This window comes from Pseudophryne corroboree, chromosome 7 (assembly GCF_028390025.1).
Source record: "Pseudophryne corroboree isolate aPseCor3 chromosome 7, aPseCor3.hap2, whole genome shotgun sequence".
Taxonomy (NCBI): Eukaryota; Metazoa; Chordata; class Amphibia; order Anura; family Myobatrachidae; genus Pseudophryne; species Pseudophryne corroboree.
In genome coordinates this window covers 262590644-262617853 of record NC_086450.1, presented here as the reverse complement: position 1 = coordinate 262617853, position 27210 = coordinate 262590644, and the positions used below count along the sequence as shown (strand labels likewise).

The 27210-nt window shown below is 43.9% G+C and overlaps 1 protein-coding gene across 2 annotated transcripts in view; it reads right to left on the bottom strand.

Annotated features, from left to right (window-relative positions):
• The window catches only part of WIPI2 (WD repeat domain, phosphoinositide interacting 2), a 797269-nt gene that overhangs the window by 195106 nt on the left and 574953 nt on the right, over positions 1–27210 (bottom strand). The gene's annotated exons all lie outside the window — the stretch shown is intronic.

Here is a 27210-nt window from a genome sequence, read left to right as displayed (position 1 = left end):
TGCTGCTAAAAGCAGCTAGCGAGCGAACAACTCGGAATCACCCACTTTGTGCGAAGCAAGGTCGTAGCTATAAGTCTTGAAAACATGTTATTAGACAGTCTCTGTGTTTTTCGACCTCTTCTGAAGGACACATAGGGGGATGTCAGCCTGAGAGGAGTTATGAGAAGAGATGCATTATTGTTTTGAAATATGACATGTATCAAGTATTCATGCAAGTACTTTTTTCTATATAATGCCCTGCTGAATAAAGTAGGGCTAGTCTCATTTTGCTGGACATAACTGAAGTGTGGTGTCCGTTTCATGGGATTCCCAATTGATTGGTAAACAAAGGGTAACAAATAGACAATTGAAGGGGATTGATAGAAGGAGGCTTATCTCCAACAGTTACATGGGGGCTATTGTCCGGAATCGATGAGCTTATCAATATCAGATAACGACGCAACTATTGGATGTGTGTGCAACTGCTGACATACCCGGGTAAGTAATCTGAAGCTTGATCATTATATATATCAACCGGATTACTTTGTCAGTACTTGTATATACATTCATCTGGTCTGTTCATCTGATTAGGTAAGCAAAACTCGATTATTTGGACCCAATTGTCTATCTGTTTGATAAACATTCATTATTTGTCTGTGTGCGCTGATACGTTTTAGGTTCACTGTTGCAAGGGAAAACATTTGGTTTTATTTTAGAGTTATAAGTTTCAGTTTCACTTTTGCAAGGAAAATTTTGGTTTTATTTTTAAATGACGTGTCAGAATTTTTGTGGTATAATCCTGCTATTGAGTCTGAATATTGTGAATATAAAGGTATATTGCAATATAGTGATTTTAGTTTTGTGGGGAACCTTAAGAGGTTTTGCAACAGTTGTGGGATACTAAGATATAAATCTGCACCGTATATATGTGATATTTATTTATCTGTTACATTATTATTGACCAACATCAAGCCTACTGATATAATAAGTTCAGCAATAAGTTGGTGGTGCTCCCAGAAGATAGTTCAGTAAACTATGAGAAGGGTATGGTCTTTTTGAGAAGCAAAAATACAAAAACGACTATCTTTTTTCCAGGGCACACTTATGAATATGTAAATGTTATTATGTTAAATTTTACTTTTATTAGGATATACTAAAAAAGAAGGGGGGGGGGAGAGAAGGCATACATTAATGTGTGTTTAATACATGCACATATGCTGTAACAGTTGTGGGATGTCATGTTGATAAGGTGGTGATAGAAAAATTTATTGGTGATAAATTTCTGTATTGTCTTGATAAATTAATTACCTATTAATTATATACTCCTTGATTCAAGAGCTATAGTTGGTGAAGGAAATCCTTTGGACTATAAACAACGTTTAACAAGATGGCATAGACTTAGATTAAAGCATTTAAAAACATACTCAGTCTTTGCAATCCAGTACAGCCAGGTTGTGTGTGTGTGTGTGTGTGTGTGTGTGTGTGTGTCTTTTAATGTAAGGTATCTGCAGTCGAGATTTAACATACAAGGTGTGGTAATAGTGGTATCAGTTTTTCATAGTAAAGCATACTAAGTCTTTTTGTCACTTAAAATGTATTCCTGGCTAATTCAGAGTTTAACATTATTGGAAGTAGACGTTAAAGCCATTATTGACAAAGGTAACTTATGCATATGACTCAGTGATTTGAGAAGTCTTTGTAAACTAGATAAAGTCAAGTCAGTAATGACAGAATTTTGGGTTTGTTGTGTCAGAGGATTAAAGATCCAAGTGGTTTGCTTCATTTTTGTCCCGCATTGCTGATGAATATAGAAAACACTTAAATAAGAAGTGTGACGTTCATGAGAGGCAAGTCTCTAAAACTGAGGTATTTTCCTAAGAAAACACTTAATTCAAGTAAGTGTGATGTTTAGAATTAAGTTTTCTAAACTGAGAGTTCACTAGAAAACACTTATTACTGTAAGTGTGTTGCTTGAAGGAGTTAATTCTTTTAAGCTGAGGTATATACTGACTTGTTGTTGTTTCGATACTGCGCAGTACAAATTAAAGGTGCAGGCCCAAAAGATTTCGCAAAGTGAAATGATCAATCACGTGAAGGGACCGCACAGTGAGCCCCTGTCAGTACTAGGGAAGGAAAAATAGACGTTATGGTAAGAACTTAACGTTTATAACGTAATTTCTCTTATGTCCACAGGTTATCCACAGGATAACATTGGGATATGCCGGAGCGACAGCGGAAATGGCACCAAACGGTCACAAGTTTTCTGGCCTCCCAGGATGCATCGGGGCTTCACCATATAATCCCGCCCACTGACTCAGTCAAATCAGTTTTTTCCACAGCGATTAGGCAGGAGCATCAGGAAGAAACCTATTTAGGCAATAAGAACACACATGCACACCCTTCCATACAAGAGGGAAGAGGTTTAGTGATTGTCAAGATCCTCAAATCAGGGGCGTCAGGGTGGGACCCCTGTGGATACCTGTGGACATAAGAGAAATTACGTTATCAACGGTAAGTTCTTACCATAACGTCTATTTCTCTGGCTGGGTCCACAGGTTATACATAGGATAACATTGGGATTCCCAAAGCCAGTTTTAGTGGTGGGGACGCACCTAATTACACAGGAGGACCTTTCGACCGAAGTCTGCGTCATGAGAGGCAAAAGTATCCAAGGCATAATGTCTGATGAATGTGTTTATGGAAGACCATGTGGCTGCCTTACAAATCTGCTCTGCTGAAGCACCCTGTTGTGCTGCCCAAGGAGGACCTACCTTACGTGTAGAGTGAGAAGAGACATTAGCCGGAGTAGGGAGATCTGCATGAGAATAAGCCTCTGATATTACCATTCGGAGCCATCTTGCCAGCGTCTGTTTACTAGCAGGCCATCATCTTCTATGAAATCCGTAGAGGATGAAGAGAGAATCTGTTTTTCTGATGGCACTAGTACGATCTATGTAGATTCTTAATGCTCGAACTACGTCCTGCGATGCTTCTCCCGCAGAAAGTCCGATACCTGAAAAGCTGGGACTACAATCTCTTCATTAAGGTGAAACTTTGAAACCACCTTCGGAAGAAAACCAGATCTAGTTCTGAGAACTGCTCTATCTGGAAAAAACGTAGGAAAGGAGACTTACACGACAGCGCTCCTAAATCTGATACTCTTCTAGCTGAGGCCATTGCCAGTAGAAAGAGTACTTTAGCAGTCAACCATTTAAGGTCTGCTCTCTTAAGTGGTTCAAACGAAGGTCCCTGAAGGAATCTAAGAACTAGATTCAAATCCCAGGGAGCTGCAGGAGGAACAAATGGAGGTTGAATATGTACAACTCCCTGAAAGCACGTACATCCTGTAAATCAGCAATCTTACGCTAAAACCACACAGTTAACGCTGATACTTGAACTCTCAAGGAAGCTACTTTCAAACCCTTATCTAATCCTGCTTGAAGGAAATCCAAAATCCTCGATACTTTAAAAGATCTTGGATTCAAACTTTTTTCAGCACACCAATGAATATAGGCTTGCCATATTCGATGATAAACCCAAGCTGAAGAAGGCTTTCTTGCTCTAAGCATAGTTTGGATTACTTGTTTTGAAAATCCTCTAGCTTCTAAGATAGAGGTTTCAACAGCCACTCCGTCAAAACAGACGACCCAGATGACTGTGGCAACAAGGACCCTGCATTAGCAGATCTGGACGCTGAGGGAGCAGTATCGGTGCTTCCACAGACATTCTCAGTAGATCTGTGTACCCATGCCTTCTTGGCCAAGCTGGAGCTATTAGAATTATGGCTCCCTTTGCTTGCTTTATTTTTCTCACTACTCTGGGTAACAGATATGCCAGATGAAATTTCCAATTCACTGACAGTGCGTCTACAAGGACCGCTCCGGGATCCTTTGTTCTTGATCCGTACCTCGGAACTTTGTTGTTTAGACGAGACGCCATGAGATCTATCTCCGGTAGACCCCACCTGTTCACTATTGTCTGAAACACTTCTGGGTGTAAGGCCCATTCGGTTTCCTGAATGGTGTGTCGACTGAGAAAATCCGCTTCCCAGTTCAGTACACCTGGGACAAACACTGCTGACAATGCTGGGAGATGGAGTTCTGCCCATCTTAGAATGGGAGTTACTTCCTCCATCAGTCTCTTGCTCTGATGATTGAGGTACGCTACTCCTGTTGCATTGTCTGAGCGAATCTGGACCGGTCTCCCTTGCAGACTGTCCTTTGCCTGAACTAGAGCCAAATAAATGGCCCTTACTTACCAACAGATTTATTGGTAGGCGACTTTCCCTTACGGTCCATTTTCCCTGGAACCAAAGGCTTCCGAGTACCGCACCCCAGCCTTGCAGACTGGCATCTGTTGTCAAGACTTGCCATTCTTTTATCCAAAAGGGTCTCCCCTTGTTTAAATGGTCTGTCTGTAGCCACCATGCTAGAGACCTTTTTACGTTTACTGGAAACTATATCATCTGCTTTTTTATCGTCTGATGATTTCCGTTCCATTTGATCAGAATAAGGTGCTGTAAAGGTCTGGAGTGGAATTGCGCATATTCCACCATTGATACCATCAGACCCAACAGTCGCATTGCTGCATGGACTGACATTGTCTGAGTGTGCAACGCTTCCTGAGTTATGACCTGCACCTTGACTATCTTTTTCTCTGGTAAGAAAACTTTCTGTAGACCTGAATCCAATATGGCCCCCAAATGAACCATCCGCTGTGACGGATTCAGAGACGAATTTTCCCAGTTTATGAGCCACCCGTGTCTCTTTAAACAAACTACTGTCTGTTGAAGATAGCTCAAAAGTAACTCCTGCGAATGTGCTAGGATTAACAGGTCATCGAGGTATGGGAATATCCTTATCCCCTGATTGTGGAGATAAGCTGCCATAACCACCATAATTTTGGTAAACACCCTGGGTGCTGTTACTAGCCCGAAGGGCAAGGCTTGGAACTGAAAATATTCCTGGAGGATGGCAAACCTGAGGTAACACTAATGAGACAGTGCTATAGGCACATGTAGGTAAGCATCCTGTACATCCAGAGATACCAAGTAATCTCCAGGTTCCATGGCCAACATTATGGAGCGTAATGTCTCCATGTGGAACCTTGGGATCCAAATGTATTTGTTTAACATTTTCAGATTGAGAATTGGTCAGAATGACCCACTTGGCTTCTGGATCAGAAATAGATTGGAGTAAAACCCCTGTCCCCTTTGTGATGGAGGTACTGGGACAATCACACCTGACTGCAGCAATTTTTGGACTGTTTCTTGCAGGGCATTGGCCTGGTGCAAAAAAATCTTTGAGGAGGCTGCCTCCTGAATGGGAACACATACCCCTGAGATACCACCTTCTCACCCAAGCATCTGTTGTCGACTGTTGCCATATGTGTTCAAAATGGAGTTGGCACCCAACCCTGGAGTCCTCCAGGCGGAGGCCCGTCTCTTCATGCTGATCGTTTTTGTTCAGGCTTGGAAGCTGGCTTTCTACTAGCCCATTGCTTACTGCCCCTGTCCGATCTATTGGACTGGGGTTGCTTAGACTCCTCTTTAGCTTTCGCTTTGCCATCGAAATGGCCGAAACTTTGAACCCTTAGCCTTAGGGTTATAACTAGCCGGAAATCTGACCTTTTTCGATTCAGCTTCCGATTCTAGAATATCAGACAATTGTTTTCCAAACAATATATTACCAATGAACGGCAATGCTTCCAATTCTTTTTTGGATTCCGCATCTGCTTTCCAGGTACGTAGCCAAACTGCTCTACGAGCGGCTACTGTCAAGGCTGAAGCTTTAGAAGCAATTGTACCCATATCAATTGCTGCTTCTTCCAAATATTGGGCGGCTTGTCTCAAACGGCTCAAATGATACTCTTGCTCCCTATTAGGAGGAGAGAGGCCATTCTCTAGTTCCTCTATCCATTCACCCATTGCCTTTGCTATCCAGGCCGAAGCCATAGCAGGTCTTACCACTGCTCCAGAGAGAGAAAATATATTTTTCAAGAAGCTATCTACCCTTCTGTCTGTGACATCATTTAGTGAGGTAGATGACAGTGGTAAAGCAGATCTATGCACAAGTCGCAGTACATGTGCATCTACTTTCGGAAGAACTTCTCTTTCCGAACAATCCACAGCTGGAAATGGATAATAAGAATCCCATTTTTTCGGAATCTTATACTTTTTACTGGGCGTCGCCCAAGATTCTTACATCATTTCCGGCAGCTCATCGGACGCTGGGAATTCAGTTTTAACTGATTTTGTTCATTTAAACACAGGTGCTTTAGATTTTGACACTGTTTTGGCTGGTTCCTCCAAAGAGAGAACAGCCTTCACCGCATCAATAAGTTCAGCTACATCCTCTGAACTAAAACTCTGCGACTGATCATCATACAGAGTATTTGAATATACTGTATTATCCTGTACTGTATTATACTGTATTATATATTGTATCTGTTGTATCATCTTGTGTAGTCTGCCACATAGACGCATCTGTCTTAGTCTTACCTGTCCCTTGGTTACTTTTCGAGGCTACTGGAACCAACCCATAGGAAGGGAGCTGCATGTATGGGTTTATAGTGTAACCTAACCCCTGGGGTGGTACTGCCGGAGTTAACCTGTCCGCTATTGAAGACAAAGTCTTTGCGAACATACTCCATGGTGGCTCTGCTGGTTGTTGAACCAAATCCTGTTTTTTACTTTGCTGAAAAGCAAAACAGTTCGCACACAACCCCTCATAAGTGACCAACTGGCCTATACCAATTAACCCTGTTTTACAAGATAAACATGTTAGGGATGTAGGAGTGCCTGATAAATTATCCTCGTCACTTTTGCCGCTCACAGACATGGTAATATTCTGTTTCTGACTACACAATTTGTGACTGAAAATCACCTGGATATATAGAAGTGAGATCAATCTGACCACAACCGTGCACCTGAATTGAGGGTCAGAACAGGACTGACAACAAAAAAAGTCAGCACACATACTAGCAGTCAGTCACATGTTAAGGCATTAAACATTGTCAAATGAGAATACAACCCCCATAACAACTTACAAGTAAGTAGGAAAATTGTACTTCTGTTTTTAACTGTTTTTTTTCAAACATAACATGCAGAAACAACAGTAATATACAGGTCTCATATGCAAAATGTACTAACATTAACAATTCATACTAACAAGTAGAGAGAATGTTTAGTACTGTATACCCTTCCTCCATAGAGTGGGATACAGGGAGACTCACCACACTTCCATATCCAAACAAATACGCTTGCAAGACGCTGAGTGAATTCAGACGCTACTGGTGTACACTGCCGTTCTGATAACTGGTGCAAGACACGGACGCTCACTAACGGACACGGACGCTCAGTGAAAAGACACGTGTATGCAGACGCTAAGGCCTGCAACTCGGTCCGGCAATCTCTAGTGTACACAACCGCGGCGTCTAAGCTGCGACCGAGTACCCTCGTGGTAGCGTCTGAGACGGAAGTGAGGTCATTCAGTTCATGGACGGGAGACGCGCGGAAACTGGTCATGAACTTGGGGGAGGGGCGGCCAGGAGAGCGCCTGATTCCCCCCGTTGACTTAAACTTGAAGGATCGCGGCCTCAATCTAGTCCTGGCGCCTATGATCCCTAGAGTGTAGCGCTGTGGCATCAGAGAGTGTTCGGCGCATCAACACACTGTTTGTAGTCTCCACCAAAAGCAGTGTAGCTGTGTCCGGACCCCCCTAGTAAGAGGAAATCCATAGACTTACCTTCCCCCCCATGCTCCGGCCACAGCCTGGTTACGTCTGCTGGACCTACTAGAACATCCGACACAGACGCCCATCGAGACGGCACTGTACCGCGAAGGTAAGTGTTGTTGCGACCTTGTGGGGAGTTGTTGGAGCGACTCTTTCTAATATGCGTTTAAGACATTGTTAAGAAAAGTCACTCAAAAACATAGTAAGACTATAAAAATAACATAATAAAAGCTTCAGGCTGCTTTATTAACAGCAGCCCTGTGACCACGGTCCGGCTCCTGCCGCACCAAACAAGAAAATTGATTTGACTGAGTCAGTGGGCGGGATTATATGGTGAAAACCCGATGCATCCTGGGAGGCCAGAAAGATTGTGACCGTTTGGTGCCATTTCCGCTGTCGCTCCGGCATATCCCGATGTTATCCTGTGGATAACCTGTGGACCCAGCCATAGAAATAGGCACAATTTGTGTAAGGGGCAAACTTCCTAGAGGAAGGGAAGTGTTGACTAATGAGGGAGATTTGAAGCAAACAACAAACACTGAATTGATAAGGTTTTACTGACACTGTTAAGAATTTGACAAACTGTTTCAGGGGCATAAGGTTTAATACATCACCTGTATGAATAAGTAGTTAAAAGGGTATACACATGTTGACAGAAGACGTATGCTCAGAATGTTTGTGTGTGGCATTTATAGAAAAGAAAGGGCGGGGTCCTTTTATATACTCAGTAGAAAGTGTTTGTATATTGATGGGATGTCACTTTATTCCAAAACCAAGTGATATCGGTAGAGAGTGGCTGAGTTTCCTTGCTATGTCAGGAAATTGAGCACATAGCTGCATATCCTACGATCCTTTAGATCCTGGATATTGATACTTGGAAAAGTACCTAAATGTTAAATGTTAAAATACTTAATGGTTTGGTTGTATCTAACCTCCAGAATAGTTTTATTATGTCATCCATAAGAACAGTGGATCCAAATTGTTCCCTGGTTTATACAAATTGTAATGTTCCTAGTTCTGGAAAAAAAGCAGAACTGATAAGTCTGGCATACTGCCCACAGCACGTACTGCTAGAAGCGGTAATGAGGGAGAGTAAAGGGTTACTCCCTATAAGCAAGGTTCCTGGAAATTTGAATATTCTCAGACCAAGTTATGCATAGTAATACATCGTCTAGATTGCAATAGTAAAGAGAAAGGAATCGCTACAGCCCGTCTGTGTTGTAAATCCCTCAGGGAAACCACAAAGGCTGATTCCATATGACCAAAGTACTGTGTAAATCCATAATATTACAAAATCTGAACAATAGATAATTGATATATCAAAGTTTTATCATAGTACAGGTTGAGTCTCCCTTATCCAAAATGCTTGGGACCAGAGGTATTTTGGATATGGGATTTTTCCGTATTTTGGAATAATTGCATACCATAATGAGATATCATTCATGGTGATGGGACCTAAATCTAAGCACAGAATGCGTTTATGTTACATATACACCTTATACACACAGCCTGAAGGTAATTTTAGCCAATATTTTTTATAACTTTGTGCATTAAACAAAGTGTGTCTACATTCACACAATTCATTTATGTTTCATATACAACTTATACACACAGCCTGAAGGTCATTTAATATAATATTTTTAATAACTGTGTATTAAACAAAGTTTGTGTACATTGAGCCATCAGAAAACAAAGGTTTCACTATCTCAAGCTCACTCAAAAAAGTCCGTATTTCGGAATACTCCGTATTTCGGAATATTTGGATATGGGATACTCAACCTGTAGTAAGTTAGTAAAATTGTCAATTGTAATTTGTTGTTCTATGTGCTCTATAAATATACAGGCTGAGGATAGGATGTGTGGTAACAATTCACCTGTTAGTGCTATGTGACTAATGACATGCGGATGTACAAATGTTTATGACTACGGAATATGGATACTATAATATATATAACATAACAGTAGTGAAAAATTGCATTAGAAAAATAATGGTAATTTTATTCCTTAAGGTCTTAGAATGTTTTAAAGATAATTAGAAAGCAGTACGTTTTATAAGAAGATGCTACTGCAAAGTATATTAATGGGCGACTAAGCATATTTATGCAGATTTATATATATTTCCATAAAGTCATTTTTTTCACATATGCAATGTGTATTTTAGTTTTGGGTTAGAGAATAAATCTCAGCTGTCAGGAAGCTGAAGGTTAGTAAGCATAGTACTCATTATTACAGTGCTTTATTATTATTATTATTTAAAATACTAAAAGTTTAGTGATGCAGTTTTTGATACAGGGGGAAAAATTAGTTAGACATGGCAGCTCCAAACATATTGATTGGGAACATTACATACCATGGTGTCAGTCAAATGTGTTGGGAATTGTAAACAAGTTGCCAGATATGAGGGAATAGAATCCTGCTGCATTCTTTGAGTAAATACGTGTATGATTTTTTTTATATATATATATATATATATAAAATAAGAATTTACTTACCGATAATTCTATTTCTCGGAGTCCGTAGTGGATGCTGGGGTTCCTGAAAGGACCATGGGGATAGCGGCTCCGCAGGAGACAGGGCACAAAAAGTAAAGCTTTAGGATCAGGTGGTGTGCACTGGCTCCTCCCCCTATGACCCTCCTCCAAGCCTCAGTTAGGATACTGTGCCCGGACGAGCGTACACAATAAGGAAGGATTTATGAATCCCGGGTAAGACTCATACCAGCCACACCAATCACACTGTACAACCTGTGATCTGAACCCAGTTAACAGTATGATAACAGCGGAGCCTCTGAAAGATGGCTCACAACAATAATAACCCGATTTTTGTAACTATGTACAAGTATTGCAGATAATCCGCACTTGGGATGGGCGCCCAGCATCCACTACGGACTCCGAGAAATAGAATTATCGGTAAGTAAATTCTTATTTTCTCTATCGTCCTAGTGGATGCTGGGGTTCCTGAAAGGACCATGGGGATTATACCAAAGCTCCCAAACGGGCGGGAGAGTGCGGATGACTCTGCAGCACCGAATGAGAGAACTCCAGGTCCTCCTTAGCCAGGTTATCAAATTTGTAGGATTTTACAAACGTGTTTGCCCCTGACTAAATAGCCGCTCGGCAAAGTTGTAAAGCCGAGACCCCTCGGGCAGCCGCCCAAGATGAGCCCACCTTCCTTGTGGAATGGGCATTTACATATTTTGGCTGTGGCAGGCCTGCCACAGAATGTGCAAGCTGAATTGTATTACACATCCAACTAGCAAAAGTCTGCTTAGAAGCAAGAGCACCCAGTTTGTTGGGTGCGTACAGGATAACAGCAAGTCAGTTTTCCTGACTCCAGCCGTCCTGGAACCTATATTTTCAGGGCCCTGACCACATCTAGCAACTTGGAGTCCTCCAAGTCCCTAGTAGGCGCAAGACACCACAATAAGCTGGTTCAGGTGAAACACTGACACCACCTTAGGGAGAGAACTGGGGACGAGTCCGCAGCTCTGCCCTGTCCGAATGGACAAACAGATATGGGCTTTTTTGAGAAAAAAACCACCAATTTTACACTTGCCTGGTCCAGGCCAGGTCCAAGAGCATGTTCACTTTTCATGTGAGATGCTTCAAATCCACAGATTTGACTGGTTTTAAACCAATGTGTTTTGAGGAATCCCAGAACTACGTTGAGATCCCACAGTGCCACTGGAGGCACAAAAGGGGGTTGTATATGCAATACTCCCTTGACAAACTTCTGGACTTCAGGAACTGAAGCCAATTCTTTCTGGAAGAAAAATCGACAGGGCCGAAATTTGAACCTTAATGGACCCCAATTTGAGGCCCATAGACACCCCTGTTTGCAGGAAATGCAGGAATCGACCGAGTTGAAATTTCTTCGTGGGGCCTTCCTGGCCTCACACCACGCAACATATTTTCGCCACATGTGGTGATAATGTTGTGCGGTCACCTCCTTTCTGGCTTTGACCAGGGTAGGAATGACCTCTTCCTGAATGCCTTTTCCCTTAGGATCCGGCGTTCCACCGCCATGCCGTCAAACGCAGCTGCGGTAAGTCTTGGAACAGACATGGTACTTGCTGAAAAAAGTCCCTTCTTAGCGGCAGAGGCCATAAGTCCTCTGTGAGCATCTCTTGAAGTTCCGGGTACCAAGTCCTTCTTGGCCAATCCGGAGCCATGAGTATAGTTCTTACTCCTCTACGTCTTATAATTCTCAGTACCTTAGGTATGAAAAGCAGAGGATGGAACACATACACCGACTGGTACACCCACGGTGTTACCAGAACGTCCACAGCTATTGCCTGAGGGTCTCTTAACCTGGCGCAATACCTGTCCCGTTTTTTGTTCAGACGGGACGCCATCATGTCCACCTTTGGTAATTCCCAACGGTTTACAATCATGTGGAAAACTTCCCCATGAAGTTCCCACTCTGCCGGGTGGAGGTCGTGCCTACTGAGGAAGTCTGCTTCCCAGTTTCCATTCCCGGAATGAAACACTGCTGACAGTGCTATCACATGATTTTCCGCCCAGCGAAAAGTCCTTGCAGTTTTTGCCACTGCCCTCCTGCTTCTTGTGCCGCCCTGTCTATTTACGTGGGCGACTGCCGTGATGTTTTATCCCACTGGATCAATACCGGCTGACCTTGAAGCAGAGGTCTTGCTAAGCGTAGAGCATTATAAATTTACCCTTAGCTATATTTATGTGGAGAAAAGTCTCCAGACTTGATCACACTCCCTGGAAATTTTTTCCTTGTGTGACTGCTCCCCAGCCTCTCGGGCTGGCCTCCGTGGTCACCAACATCCAAAACTGAATGCCGAATCTGCGGCCCTCTAGAAGATGAGCACTCTGTAACCACCACAGGAGAGACACCCCTGTCCTTGGATATAGGGTTATCCGCTGATGCATCTGAAGATGCGATCCGGACCATTTGTCCAGCAGATCCCACTGAAAAGTTCTTGCATGAAATCTGCCGACTGGAATTGCTTCGAAGGAAGTCACCATTTTTTTACCATGGCCCTTGTGCAATGATGCACTGATTTTAGGAGGTTCCTGACTAGCTCGGATAACTCCCTGGCTTTCTCTTCCGGGAGAAACACCTTTTTCTGGACTGTGTCCAGAATCATCCCTAAGCACAGGAGACTTGTTGTCGGGATCAGCTGCGAATTTGGAATATTTAGAATCCACCCCTGCTGTTGTAACAGTATCCGAGATAGTGCTACTCCGACCTCCAACTGTTCCCTGGACTTTGCCCTTATCAGGAGATCGTCCAAGTAAGGGATAATTAAGACGCCTTTTCTTCGAAGAAGAACCATCATTTCGGCCATTACCTTGGTAAAGACCCGGGGTGCCGTGGACAATCCAAACGGCAGCGTCTGAAACTGATAGTGACAGTTCTGTACCACGAACCTGAGTTACCCTTAGTGATAAGGGCAAATTTGGGACATGGAGGTAAGCATCCCTGATGTCTCGGGACACCATATAGTCCCCTTCTTCCCGGTTCGTTATCACTGCTCTGAGTGACTCCATCTTGATTTGAACCTTTGTAAGTGTTCAAATTTTTTTAGATTTAGAATAGGTCTCACCTAGCCTTCTGGCTTCAGTACCACAATATAGTGTGGAATAATACCCCTTTTCTTGTTGTAGGAGGGGTAATTTAATTATCACCTGCTGGGAATACAGCTCGTGAATTGTTTCCCATACTGCCTCCTTGTCGGAGGGAGACCTTGGTAAAGCAGACTTCAGGAGCCTGCGCAGGGGAAACGTCTCGACATTCCAATCTGTACCCCTGGGATACTACTTGTAGGATCCAGGGGTCCTGTACGGTCTCAGCGTCCTGCTGAGAGCTTGTCAGAAGCGGTGGAACGCTTCTGTTCCTGGGAATGGGCTGCCTGCTGCAGTCTTCTTCCCTTTCCTCTATCCCTGGGCAGATATGACTCTTATAGGGACGAAAGGACTGAAGCTGAAAAGACGGTGTCTTTTTCTGCAGAGATGTGACTTAGGGTAAAAACGGTGGATTTTCCAGCAGTTGCCGTGGCCACCAAGTCCGATGGACCGACCCCAAATAACTCCTCTTCCTTTATACGGCAATACACCTTTGTGCCGTTTGGAATCTGCATCACCTGACCACTGTCGTGTCCATAAACATCTTCTGGCAGATATGGACATCGCACTTACTCTTGATGCCAGAGTGCAAATATCCCTCTGTGCATCTCGCATATATAGAAATGCATCCTTTAAATGCTCTATAGTCAATAAAATACTGTCCCTGTCAAGGGTATCAATATTTTTAGTCAGGGAATCCGACCAAGCCACCCCAGCTCTGCACATCCAGGCTGAGGCGATCGCTGGTCGCAGTATAACACCAGTATGTGTGTATATACTTTTTATGATATTTTCCAGCCTCCTGTCAGCTGGCTCCTTGAGGACGGCCCTATCTATAGACGGTACCGCCACTTGTTCTGATAAGCGTGTGAGCGCCTTATCCACCCTAAGGGGTGTTTCCCAACGCGCCCTAACTTCTGGCGGGAAAGGGTATACCGCCCATATTTTCTATCGGGGGGAACCCACGCATCATCACACACTTCATTTAATTTATCTGATTCAGGAAAAACTACGGTAGTTTTTTCACATCCCACATAATACCCTCTTTTGTGGTACTTGTAGTATCAGAAATATGTAACACCTCCTTCATTGCCCTTAACGTGTGGCCCTAATAAGGAATACGTTTGTTTATTCACCGTCGACACTGGATTCAGTGTCCCTGTCTGTGTCTGTGTCGACCGACTAAAGTAAACGGGCGTTTTAAAACCCCCGACTGTGTTTTTGAGACGTCTGGACCGGTACTAATTGTTTGTCGGCCGTCTCATGTCGTCAACCGACCTTGCCGCGTGTTGACATTATCACGTAATTCCCTAAATAAGCCATCCATTCCGGTGTCGACTCCCTAGAGAGTGACATCACCATTACAGGCAATTTCTCCGCCTCCTCACCAACATCGTCCTCATACATGTCGACACACACGTACCGACACACAGCACACACACAGGGAATGCTCTGATAGAGGACAGGACCTACTAGCCCTTTGGAGAGACAGAGGGAGAGTTTGCCAGCACACACCAAAAACGCTATAATTATATAGGGACAACCTTATATAAGTGTTTTCCCTTATAGCATCTTTTTTATATATTTCTAACGCCAAATTAGTGCCCCCCCTCTCTGTTTTAACCCTGTTTCTGTAGTGCAGTGCAGGGGAGAGCCTGGGAGCCTTCCCTCCAGCCTTTCTGTGAGGGAAAATGGCGCTGTGTGCTGAGGAGATAGGCCCCGCCCCTTTTTCGGCGGCCTCGTCTCCCGCTCTTAACGGATTCTGGCAGGGGTTAAATATCTCCATATAGCCCCCGGAGGCTATATGTGAGGTATTTTTAGCCAAAAATAGGTTTTCATTGCCTCCCAGGGCGCCCCCCTCCCAGCGCCCTGCACCCTCAGTGACTGCCGTGTGAAGTGTGCTGAGAGGAAATGGCGCACAGCTGCAGTGCTGTGCGCTACCTTAAGAAGACTGAGGAGTCTTCATGCCGCCGATTCTGGACCTTCTTCTTGTTTCAGCATCTGCAAGGGGGCCGGCGGCGAGGCTCCGGTGACCATCCAGGCTGTACCTGTGATCGTCCCTCTGGAGCTAATGTCCAGTAGCCAAAGAAGCCAATCCATCCTGCACGCAGGTAAGTTCACTTCTTCTCCCCTAAGTCCCTCGTTGCAGTGATCCTGTTGCCAGCAGGACTCACTGTAAAATAAAAAACCTAAGCTAAACTTTTCTAAGCAGCTCTTTAGGAGAGCCACCTAGATTGCACCCTTCTCGGCCGGGCACAAAAATCTAACTGAGGCTTGGAGGAGGGTCATAGGGGGAGGAGCCAGTGCACACCACCTGATCCTAAAGCTTTACTTTTTGTGCCCTGTCTCCTGCGGAGCCGCTATCCCCATGGTCCTTTCAGGAACCCCAGCATCCACTAGGACGATAGAGAAATATATATATACCCTGTTAAGTAAATTTAGAACAGGTTTTAAAAGCACGGCAGTAGGTTTCTTATCAGCCATGTGTTGGGCAGCACACAGAAGATGATAGAATAGGAGGGTGTGCAACCCCTGTGTCGGCAACAGTGTACTTAGTTGCCACTGGAAGTTCGACAAAAGTGACTTTACCCACAGGAGACACAAGGGTTTCAAGAGCTGTTTTTATGCACAACCAGATTCCTCTGTTTACTTACAGATCAGGCCATTGCAACAACTGGATTGGGAGGTTACATAGTTACATAGTAACATAGTATCTGAGGTTGAAAAAAGACAATTGTCCATCGAGTTCAACCTATTTGTGGTCTCCTATGCATGATGATTTGACTACAATTTCTGACTGATGCTGCTGTCAGCCGTTGCATTTTATCCCTATTTATAGTAACTATAATGCATGACTATGCACCATACCCCTGGATATCCTTATCCATTAGGAATTTATCTAACCCATTCTTAAAGGTGTTGACAGATTCCGCCATTACAACTCCCTCGGGCAGGGAATTCCAAACACGTACTGTCCTTACCGCGAAAAAGCCTTTACGCCGTATTGTGCGGAATCTCCTCTCCTCTAACCTGAGCGAGTGTCCACGAGTCCTCTGTGTTGATCTAACCAAAAACAGGTCCCGCGCAAGCTCTGTGTATTGTCCCCTTATATATTTGTAGATGTTGATCATATCCCCTCTTAGTCTCCGCTTTTCCAATGTAAACATGCCTAGTCTTTCAAGCCTTTCCTTGTATTCCATCGTCTCCATGCCCTTAATTAGTTTGGTCGCCCTCCTCTGTACCTTTTCAAGCTCCAGGATATCCTTTTTGTAGTACGGTGCCCAGAATTGGGCACAGTATTCAAGGTGTGGCCTCACTAGTGATTTATATAACGAGAGTATAATACTCTCGTCCCTAGCATCAATACCCCGTTTTATGCATGCTAATATCTTATTAGCCTTCTTTGCTGCAGTCCTACTTTGTGTACTACTGCTTAGCTTGCTATCTATGAGGACACCTAAGTCCTTTTCCAGTACCCCATTTAGTAGGTAGGTGTAATTTTTGTTCTTGTTACCACAGTGCATTACCTTACACTTGTCTGTGTTGAAGCGCATTCTCCATTTGGCTGCCCATGCTTCTAATTTAACTAAGTCGTTCTGAAGAGACTCGGCATCCTCCTCTGTATTTATAGCCTTACACAATTTGGTAACATCTGCATAAATTGACACCATGCTCTCTAGACCTTCTGTTAGGTCGTTAATGAAAATATTGAACAATAGCGGTCCTAATACTGAGCCTTGCGGCACACCACTTCGCACTTCAGTCCAAGTTGAAAAAGATCCATTAACCACAACGCGCTGCTCCCTGTTATCTAACCAGTTTTTGACCCAAGTGCATATTATGCTTCCTAGCCCTGATTCTTGTAGCTTGTAGATAAGTCTCATGTGTGGTACAGTATCAAACGTTTTGGCAAAGTCTAAAAAGATTACATCCACGTCTTTACCCTGATCTAGGTTTGAGCTTACTGTTTCATAAAAGCCAAGTAAGTTGGTTTGACAGGATCGGTCCTTCATAAACCCATGTTGATTCCTTTTAAATGACCTTATTGACTTCAAGGAACTTCTGAATACTATCTCTTAGAATACCTTCCAATACTTTCCCCACTATAGATGTAAGACTAACTGGTCTATAATTACCTGGTTCAGCTTTACTTCCCTTTTTGAATATAGGCACTACTTCCGCTATACGCCAGTCTTTGGGAACCATACCTGATATAACTGAATCCTTAAAGATCAAAGATAGCGGTTTTGCCAGTTCAGAGTGAAGCTCCATTAGAACCCTTGGGTGAATACCATCGGGCCCTGGTGATTTATTAATCTTTAAATGTTTGAATCGGTCACAGACTACTTCCTCGCTTAAATAAGTACCTATCAGTGGGATATTCTCATTATTGAGATTGTGTGTCAGTCCCTGAAATGGGTCCTCTCTAGTGAATACTGTTGAAAAAAACTCATTTAGTGTGTCCGCTATGTCATTATCATTTTTGCTTAAGACTCCCAACTTGTCTTTTAAAGGGCCTATACTCTCCTTCTTTAATCTCTTGCTATTAATGTATTTAAATAATTTTTTGGGATTCGCTTTGCTTTCCTTTGCTACTAGTTTTTCAGTTTCTACTTTAGCCGCTCTTATTTCCTTTTCGCAAATTTTGTTACATTCCTTATAGTGCTGAAATGACTCTGCTTCCCCGTCAGATTTGTATTTTTTAAATGCTCGCCTTTTCTTGCCCATAAATTCCTTAATCTTTTTGTTAAGCCACATCGGTTTATGATTTTTATTCCTTTTTTTGCTACTCATAGGAATAAATTTGAGTGTATTTTTAGCTAGCAGGAATTTTAGTACCTCCCATTTCTCCGTAGTATTTTTTCCTAAAAACAAACCTTCCCATTCAATATCCCTGAAAAATACCCTCATCTTTTCAAAATTTGCTTTGCTAAAGTTTAGAGTCCTAGTTGAGCCAGTATAGGGCTGTTTAAGGAAACTGATATTGAATGTGACCATATTGTGGTCGCTGTTTCCTATGGGTTCCCCTACTATAATACCTGATACCAAATCCCCATTGTTTGTTAATACCAGGTCTAAGATTGCATTGTACCGAGTTGGTTCCTCAATTAGTTGGACTAAGTAGTTATCATTAAGTGTGTTTAAAAACATATTGCCCCTAGCAGTATCACATGAATCATTTTTCCAGTTTATCTCTGGATAGTTAAAATCTCCCATCACTACTATGTCTCCTACTCCTGCTGCTCTTTCAATTTGCTTTAGTAACAATTCCTCATCAGATGCGTTGATACCAGGCGGCCTATAGCATACACCCAATACTAACTTTTTTATTCCTTTTTCCCCGCATGCAATTTCTACCCATAATGTCTTAACAGTGTCTACAGTCCCCTCCTGAATATCTTCCCGTATATCAGGTTTTAAAAACGGCTTTACGTAAAGACACACCCCTCCGCCCTTTTTATTTAGTCTGTCTCTCCTAAACAGTGTATAGCCCTCTAGATTGACTGTCCAATCATGAGATTCATCCCACCAAGTTTCAGTAATGCCTATAATATCATACTGATTGCTTGCTGCAAGCATTTCTAGTTCACCCTTTTTACCAGTAATGCTTCTGGCGTTTACATACATACAACTAAGATAAGTATTTTCCCTTGCGTTAATGACATCTTTCACCTTATGTAGCAATGATGACCTGTAATCGTCATTGTTTAGTGCTTTGGTAAAATCCCTTTTAGTACCCATGTTAGTAACCTTACCGCCTGCTCTTACCCTCCCCCCAACTTCTCCCCCATTTCGTTTACTACCGCCATCCCCACTATTCTCACTGCATGACCTGTAGTTTCTAGCTAAACCCTCCCCCCAGGCTCCTAGTTTAAAATATCCTCCAACCTTCTAACCATCCTTCCCCCCAGCACCGCTGCCCCCTCCTCAGTCAGGTGCAATCCGTCACGACAAAAGAGATGGCGCCTGACTGAGAAGTCCACCCAGTGTTCCAGGAACACAAACCCCTCTTTCCTGCACCAATCCCTAAGCCACACATTTACCTCCCTAATCTCCCTCTGCCTCCCTGGACTAGCGCGTGGCATGGGTAATAATTCCGAGAATATTACCTTAGATGTCCTTGCCTTCAGTTTCTTTCCTAAGTCCCTATAGTCTTTCTTAAGGACATCCCACCTTCCGCTAACTTTGTCATTGGTGCCAACGTGCCCTACCCCTGCAAGAAAGCAAGGATGTAACCTGAAATACAAGCTGCTATACAAGTCTACCTTTCACAGGAAAAGTAAGACAAAGAGGAACAACAACTCCCAGCATGGACATCATTATGTTGAACACCAGCATGGGTGGACTTGGACTAAGGAGATGACATGCCAGCAGCAGTGGGAAAGAATATGCAAGTGAAGAAAGGGCAAAGTACGAAGAATAATGGATGAATTATAAGGAGAGGTGATTTGGAAAAAGTAAAGTTGAGAAGCAATATGAAGGTCGCATGAAATTTTGGAAACTAAAAGAAGTCTGCTTTAAGAAAAACAAAGATAGCCATCTGACAAGTGGTCAGTACTACATGGCAAGATTACAGAGATGATGCCATGATTAGAAAATTTAAAGCACCAGAAGCTCCAGGGTTTAAAGCAAATAATAAGGAACAAGACAGAAAAAGTCCCAGAAGACAAATGAATGATGCTCCTTCTGCCAAACTGAAGTACAAGCTTCTTCAGGTACTCCCCAGTGAACATAATGTCTCCAGAGGAAACAGCAGAAGGTATGATTACAGTCACCTTGCCCACTGGAGAAGGACGTTTGGGTCTAATGAATACTGGAGCCAGCATACGCAGAAGACAGCAGAAGGAGATACCACAAGAACTGATGATATCAGAAATACTTAAAAGGACAGGAGATGCAAGAACTACAATCACTAATACCAGTCCAGTTCTTGACCTCGGAGCACATACCAGTGACTTTGCTGGAGCACAATGTACTGAAGCTTATCCAAGGAGAATACAGTACACACCAGCAGAAGTTGAACTTTCCAGCAACTTATTAAAGGAAAGAACAGAACCATTAAGAAGCAAGTTAGAACAGAAGTTCAGTATTGGCTCATTCCCGCAGTACCAGTTGTGGAAGTAAGCAATACTACTGGACCAGGATACCTCAGGGAGGGGCTACAGCACCCAGTGATTTATCCAGGAGACACCACTAATAAAGAATGTGAATGAACTGCTGATTGCCACCACTACTAAAAGAAGTACCAAGAAGAGACAGTGTCCTTATTGAAGTTTCTGGAAGAACAAGACTGCAGAGCCTCAGAAGGAGAAATTGCAGCTAGCCAAGCAAGAGGTAATCTTCCTAGGACACTCAGGGTACCTGACATCTAACAAAAGTGAGAAGGAAAAGATTCATACTGCAAGCTAAGATGCCAACAAGTCAGATGATCATTCCTGGGCCTAGTAGGACACTACAGAATACAGATACCTCTAGCACCAGTCTACATGCAAGCATTGTATGACAATACTGAAAGGGAGGAGGGTCCGCATCCTACACACAGCAACAGATGAATGAAGCAATTGAACAATTGGAAGCAGCCGTTGCCTCATCACAAGCCCTAGAACTGCCTGACGATTGAAGGAGGCCATACATAAAAGTCCTTAAGCAAAATTATGGACTGAGGCGAAGACCAGTGGCCTACCACTCAAGCAAGCTTGACAGCAGTACTCAAGGAGCACCTACTGGCATCAGTGCAATGACAGCAGCAACAGTTTTAGAAGAGTACAAGAGCACAGACAGTGCTGAATCAGTAATCCTAGAAGAGGACAAGAGCACAGGCATAGTGCTGAATCATGAACTTATCATCCAGGTACCACATGCAGATACAGAGAAGCTTCAGCAAGCAAGAACTAAACACCTGTCAGCGGCAAGGCTGACCATGTATGAAGTAGCACTGCCAAAGAGCGACAAGTAACCATCAGAAGATGTATTACCCTCAACTCAGCAACCCTTTTCCAGCATTAATCAATAAAGGTGTTGAATCTCAAGATTCAAAAGGAGGGAAAAACAGATTATCTACTGATGAATCGGAAAGCAAGAAGTTGATGATAAGGACCAGGAAGGTGGTCCAGAAGAGCAAGATACAGACAGATCATCATGGATGCAGGACCGGAGGGATGGTCCAGAAGAGGAAGAGAATAATTCTGGTAATCAAAAATTTTCCTTTTCCTTGTGTGGTGTTAATGGAACAAGAACCTCAGCTTGCCATATGTTACATACACAGCCCTACCTAATGCTCAGTATGAGCTATATGTGGATGGATCAAGGTACCATGAGGATGGAATTCCTTATATAGGAGTAAGTGACCATTGAACATGGAGTTGTGGATTCAGGATCCTTACCATCCCAGTACAAGAGTGTGGGCCAGATATGGAAAAGCAGATGCTTCAAGAAGGCAAGTGGCGAAGACATACAACATGCTTCCCTGATCAGACACCAGTTCAGAGCTCTGCAAGGGCCACAGAAAAGGTTGCAGTAATGAAGATCCAGGCACATGCAATAAATGACACTCCTGAAACAAGAGGCAACAATCTGGCAAGATGCTAAAGCCAAGAGGGAAGCAAGATGCCCCCAGCAGGAAAGGCAAGTCTATTCTATTCAGTAACCATTCTAGTGCCAGACTAGATACGCTGATTGAACTTCAGAACCAAGCAGGAGTGAGAAAGTAGCCTGTGGATAAAGAAAGCAACCAAACAACCAACCAACCAACCAACCAACCAACCAACCAACCAACCAACCAGTAAAGGTAGCCATCTACACCACACATACAGAAGTAACAGAAAGAAGCAAGGCCTCAAATGCCTGATCTACAGGATTTGAAGAAATTTCTGGAACAAGCAGGTCCTGAAGAAAAAGCAGCATGGCAAAGAAGAAGACAAGAAAACGACACTGGCTTATGAAAATTAGAAGAAAAATTATACTTACCCAGAAGCTTATATCCACACATGTGTTAAGTCAGCCATGGACTCACACACCTGGGAGAGGTACAAATGGAAAATTTAGTTAATGGAAGATGGATAGCTCAAGGATGTTATCCAGCCGCAACCAAGTTTGTACAAGCCTGCTAGATATGTAGGCCTACTGGAAATGTCCAATCCAGGACAGAAGGTCAAGTCAATAATTGGAGCAATCCCAAAAAAAGTTATTTTCCATTTCAAAGACTGCAAATTGACTATATCTAACTGCCAAAGATGTATTGGTAGCCACAGACATTTTCAGTTATTTGCCAATGGCAAAAGCCACAGCAAAATCAATAGCTAGAAAATTAGTTTCAGAAGTTATGTGCAGACATGGAGTACCAGAAGTTATAGTAGCAGATAGCGGTATTTATTTCATTAAAGAAATAATGTAGTACATAAGGTATGATTTGGGAATACAACTGCATTCCATGTATCCCCCACAGGTTAGTGGGTGTGTCACAGAAACCAGAAAGGGATGCTAAAGTGTTTATTTTTAGTACTGGTTAATAGTAGAACCATATTCAGTAAAACCATAGGTTATTCACCTTATGAAATATTGTTTGATAGCATACCTAAGATAGGATATTATCCATGAGAGTTACAGCATATATATGGTAATTTGACTGTATATGTTAAAAAGTCTTACTAAAGAAACTGACACCTCTGTATTTTCTAGTTTGCCTTTCTCCCAGATTCAGGAGCAAATCTGAATCCCGACAAGCTTTAACCAGGAGATTGGGTGTATCTGGAAAGACACGTGAAAGAGTCATTTGAGCCCAGATTTGATGGACCATAATTGAGTGTTGCTGACAATGCCCAGTGTTTAGTATGTAAGTTTATACTTTTTATATATGTAGTATATGTAGTATGTGCTTCATATATATATATATATATATATATATATATATATATATATATATATATATATATATATATATAATAAGAATTTACTTACCGATAATTCTATTTCTCGTAGTCCGTAGTGGATGCTGGGGACTCCGTCAGGACCATGGGGAATAGCGGCTCCGCAGGAGACCGGGCACAAAAATAAAGCTTTAGGATTAGGTGGTGTGTACTGGCTCCTCCCCCTATGACCCTCCTCCAAGCCTCAGTTAGGATACTGTGCCCGGACGAGCGTACACAATAAGGAAGGATATTGAATCCCGGGTAAGACTCATACCAGCCACACCAATCACACCGTATAACTTGTGATCTGAACCAAGTTAACAGTATGACAAACGTAGGAGCCTCTGAACAGACGGCTCACAACAATAACAACCCGAATTTGTTTGTAACAATAACTATGTACAAGTATTGCAGACAATCCGCACTTGGGATGGGCGCCCAGCATCCACTACGGACTACGAGAAATAGAATTATCGGTAAGTAAATTCTTATTTTCTCTAACGTCCTAAGTGGATGCTGGGGACTCCGTCAGGACCATGGGGATTATACCAAAGCTCCCAAACGGGCGGGAGAGTGCGGATGACTCTGCAGCACCGAATGAGAGAACTCAAGGTCCTCCTCAGCCAGGGTATCAAATTTGTAGAATTTTGCAAACGTGTTTGCCCCTGACCAAGTAGCAGCTCGGCAGAGTTGTAATGCCGAGACCCCCCGGGCAGCCGCCCAGGATGAGCCCACTTTCCTTGTGGAATGGGCCTTGACAGATTTAGGTTGTGGCAAGCCTGCCACAGAATGTGCAAGTTGAATTGTGCTACAAATCCAACGAGCAATCGTCTGCTTAGAAGCAGGAGCACCCATCTTGTTGGGTGCATACAATATAAACAGTGAGTCAGACTTTCTGACTCCCGCCATTCTTGAAATATATATTTTCAATGCCCGGACCACGTCCAACAACTTGGAATCCTCCAAATCGTTAGTAGCCGCAGGCACCACAATAGGCTGGTTCAGGTGAAACGCTGACACCACCTTAGGCAGAAAATGAGGACGCGTCCGCAGTTCTGCCCTGTCCGTATGGAAAATCAGATATGGGCTCTTATATGATAAAGCCGCCAATTCTGATACTCTCCTGGCTGAAGCCAGGGCCAGTAGCATGGTTACTTTCCATGTAAGATACTTCAACTCCACCGATTTGAGCGGCTCAAACCAATGGGATTTGAGAAAATCCAAGACTACATTAAGATCCCACGGTGCCACTGGGGGCACAACCGGGGGCTGTATATGTAGTACTCCTTTTACAAAAGTCTGGACTTCAGGAACTGAAGCCAATTCTTTCTGGAAGAAAATCGACAGGGCCGAAATTTGAACCTTAATGGACCCCAATTTGAGGCCCATAGACAATCCTGTTTGCAGGAAATGTAGGAATCGACCCAGTTGAAATTCCTCCGTGGGGGCCTTCCTGACCTCACACCACGCAACATATTTCCTCCAAATGCGGTGATAATGTTGTGCAGTCACCTCCTTCCTGGCTTTTACCAGTGTAGGAATGACCTCTTCCGGAATGCCTTTTTCCCTTAGAATTCGGCGTTCAACCGCCATGCCGTCAAACGCAGCCGCGGTAAGTCTTGGAATAGACACGGTCCCTGCTGAAGCAGGTCCCGTCTTAGAGGTAGAGGCCACGGATCCTCCGTGAGCATCTCTTGAAGTTCCGGGTACCAAGTTCTTCTTGGCCAATCCGGAGCCACTAGTATCGTTCTTACTCCCTTTTGCCGTATAATTCTCAGTACTTTTGGTATGAGAGGCAGAGGAGGGAACACATACACTGACTGGAACACCCACGGTGTTACCAGAGCGTCCACAGCTATTGCCTGAGGGTCTCTTGACCTGGCGCAATACCTGTCCAGTTTTTTGTTGAGGCGGGACGCCATCATATCCACCATTGGTTTTTCCCAACGGTTCACAATCATGTGGAAGACTTCTGGATGAAGTCCCCACTCTCCCGGGTGTAGATCGTGTCTGCTGAGGAAGTCTGCTTCCCAGTTGTCCACTCCCGGAATGAATACTGCTGACAGTGCTATCACATGATCTTCCGCCCAGCGAAGAATCCTTGCAGCTTCTGCCATTGCTGTCCTGCTTCTTGTGCCGCCCTGTCTGTTTACGTGGGCGACTGCCGTGATGTTGTCCGACTGGATCAACACCGGCTGACCCTGAAGCAGGGGTTTTGCCAGACTTAGAGCATTGTAAATCGCTCTTAGCTCCAGTATATTTATGTGAAGAGACATCTCCAGGCTTGACCATACTCCCTGGAAGTTTCTTCCCTGTGTGACCGCTCCCCAGCCTCTCAGACTGGCATCCGTGGTCACCAGGACCCAGTCCTGTATGCCGAATCTGCGGCCCTCTAACAGATGAGCACTCTGCAACCACCACAGAAGAGACGCCCTTGTCCGTGGCGATAAGGTTATCCGCTGATGCATCTGCAGATGTGATCCGGACCATTTGTCCAGCAGATCCCACTGAAAAGTTCGTGCGTGGAATCTGCCGAATGGAATCGCTTCGTAAGAAGCCACCATCTTTCCCAGGACTCTTGTGCATTGATGCACAGACACTTTCCCTGGTTTTAGGAGGTTCCTGACAAGTTCGGATAACTCCCTGGCTTTCTCCTCCGGAAGAAACACCTTTTTCTGAACCGTGTCCAGAATCATTCCCAGGAACAGCAGACGTGTCGTCGGGGTCAACTGAGATTTTGGAAAATTCAGAATCCACCCGTGTTGTTGCAGCACTAGTCGGGTTAGTGCTACTCCGTCCTCCAGCTGTTCTCTGGACCTTGCCCTTATCAGGAGATCGTCCAAGTAAGGGATAATTAATACGCCTCTTCTTCGCAGAAGAATCATCATTTCGGCCATTACCTTGGTAAAGACCCGAGGTGCCGTGGACAATCCAAACGGCAGCGTCTGAAACTGATAATGACAGTTTTGCACCACGAACCTGAGGTACCCTTGATGTGAAGGGCAAATTGGGACATGCAGGTAAGCATCCTTTATGTCCAGGGACACCATAAAGTCCCCTTCTTCCAGATTCGCTATCACTGCTCTGAGTGACTCCATCTTGAACTTGAATTTTTGTATGTACAGGTTCAAAGATTTCAGATTTAGAATAGGTCTTACCGAGCCGTCCGGCTTCGGTACCACAAATAGCGTGGAGTAATACCCCTTTCCCTGTTGTAGGAGGGGTACCTTGACTATCACCTGCTGAGAAAACAGCTTGTGAATGGCTTCCAATACCGTCGCCCTGTCTGAGGGAGACGTTGGCAAAGCAGACTTTAGGAACCTGCGAGGGGGAGACTTCTCGAATTCCAACCTGTAACCCTGAGATACTACCTGCAGGATCCAGGGGTCCACCTGTGAGCAAGCCCACTGTGCGCTGAAATTCTTGAGTCGACCCCCCACCGCTCCTGAGTCCGCTTGTAAGGCCCCAGCGTCATGCTGAGGGCTTTGCAGAACCCTGAGAGGGCTTCTGTTCCTGGGCAGGGGCTGCTTGCTGCCCTCTATTACCCCTTCCTCTGCCCCGAGGCAGATATGACTGTCCTTTTGTCCGCTTGTTCTTATAAGACCGAAAGGACTGCGGCTGAAAAGACGGTGTCTTTTTCTGTTGGGAGGGGGTCTGAGGTAAAAAGGTGGATTTTCCGGCAGTTGCCGTGGCCACCAGATCCGATAGACCGACGCCAAATAATTCCTCCCCTTTATACGGCAATACTTCCATATGTCGTTTGGAATCCGCATCACCTGACCACTGTCGCGTCCATAAACTCCTTCTGGCAGATATGGACATCGCATTTACTCTCGATGCCAGAGTGCAAATATCTCTCTGAGCATCTCGCATATAAAGGAAAGCATCCTTTAATTGCTCTATAGTCAATAAAATACTGTCCCTATCCAGGGTATCAATATTTTCAGTCAGGGAATCCAACCAGACGACCCCAGCACTGCACATCCAGGCTGAGGT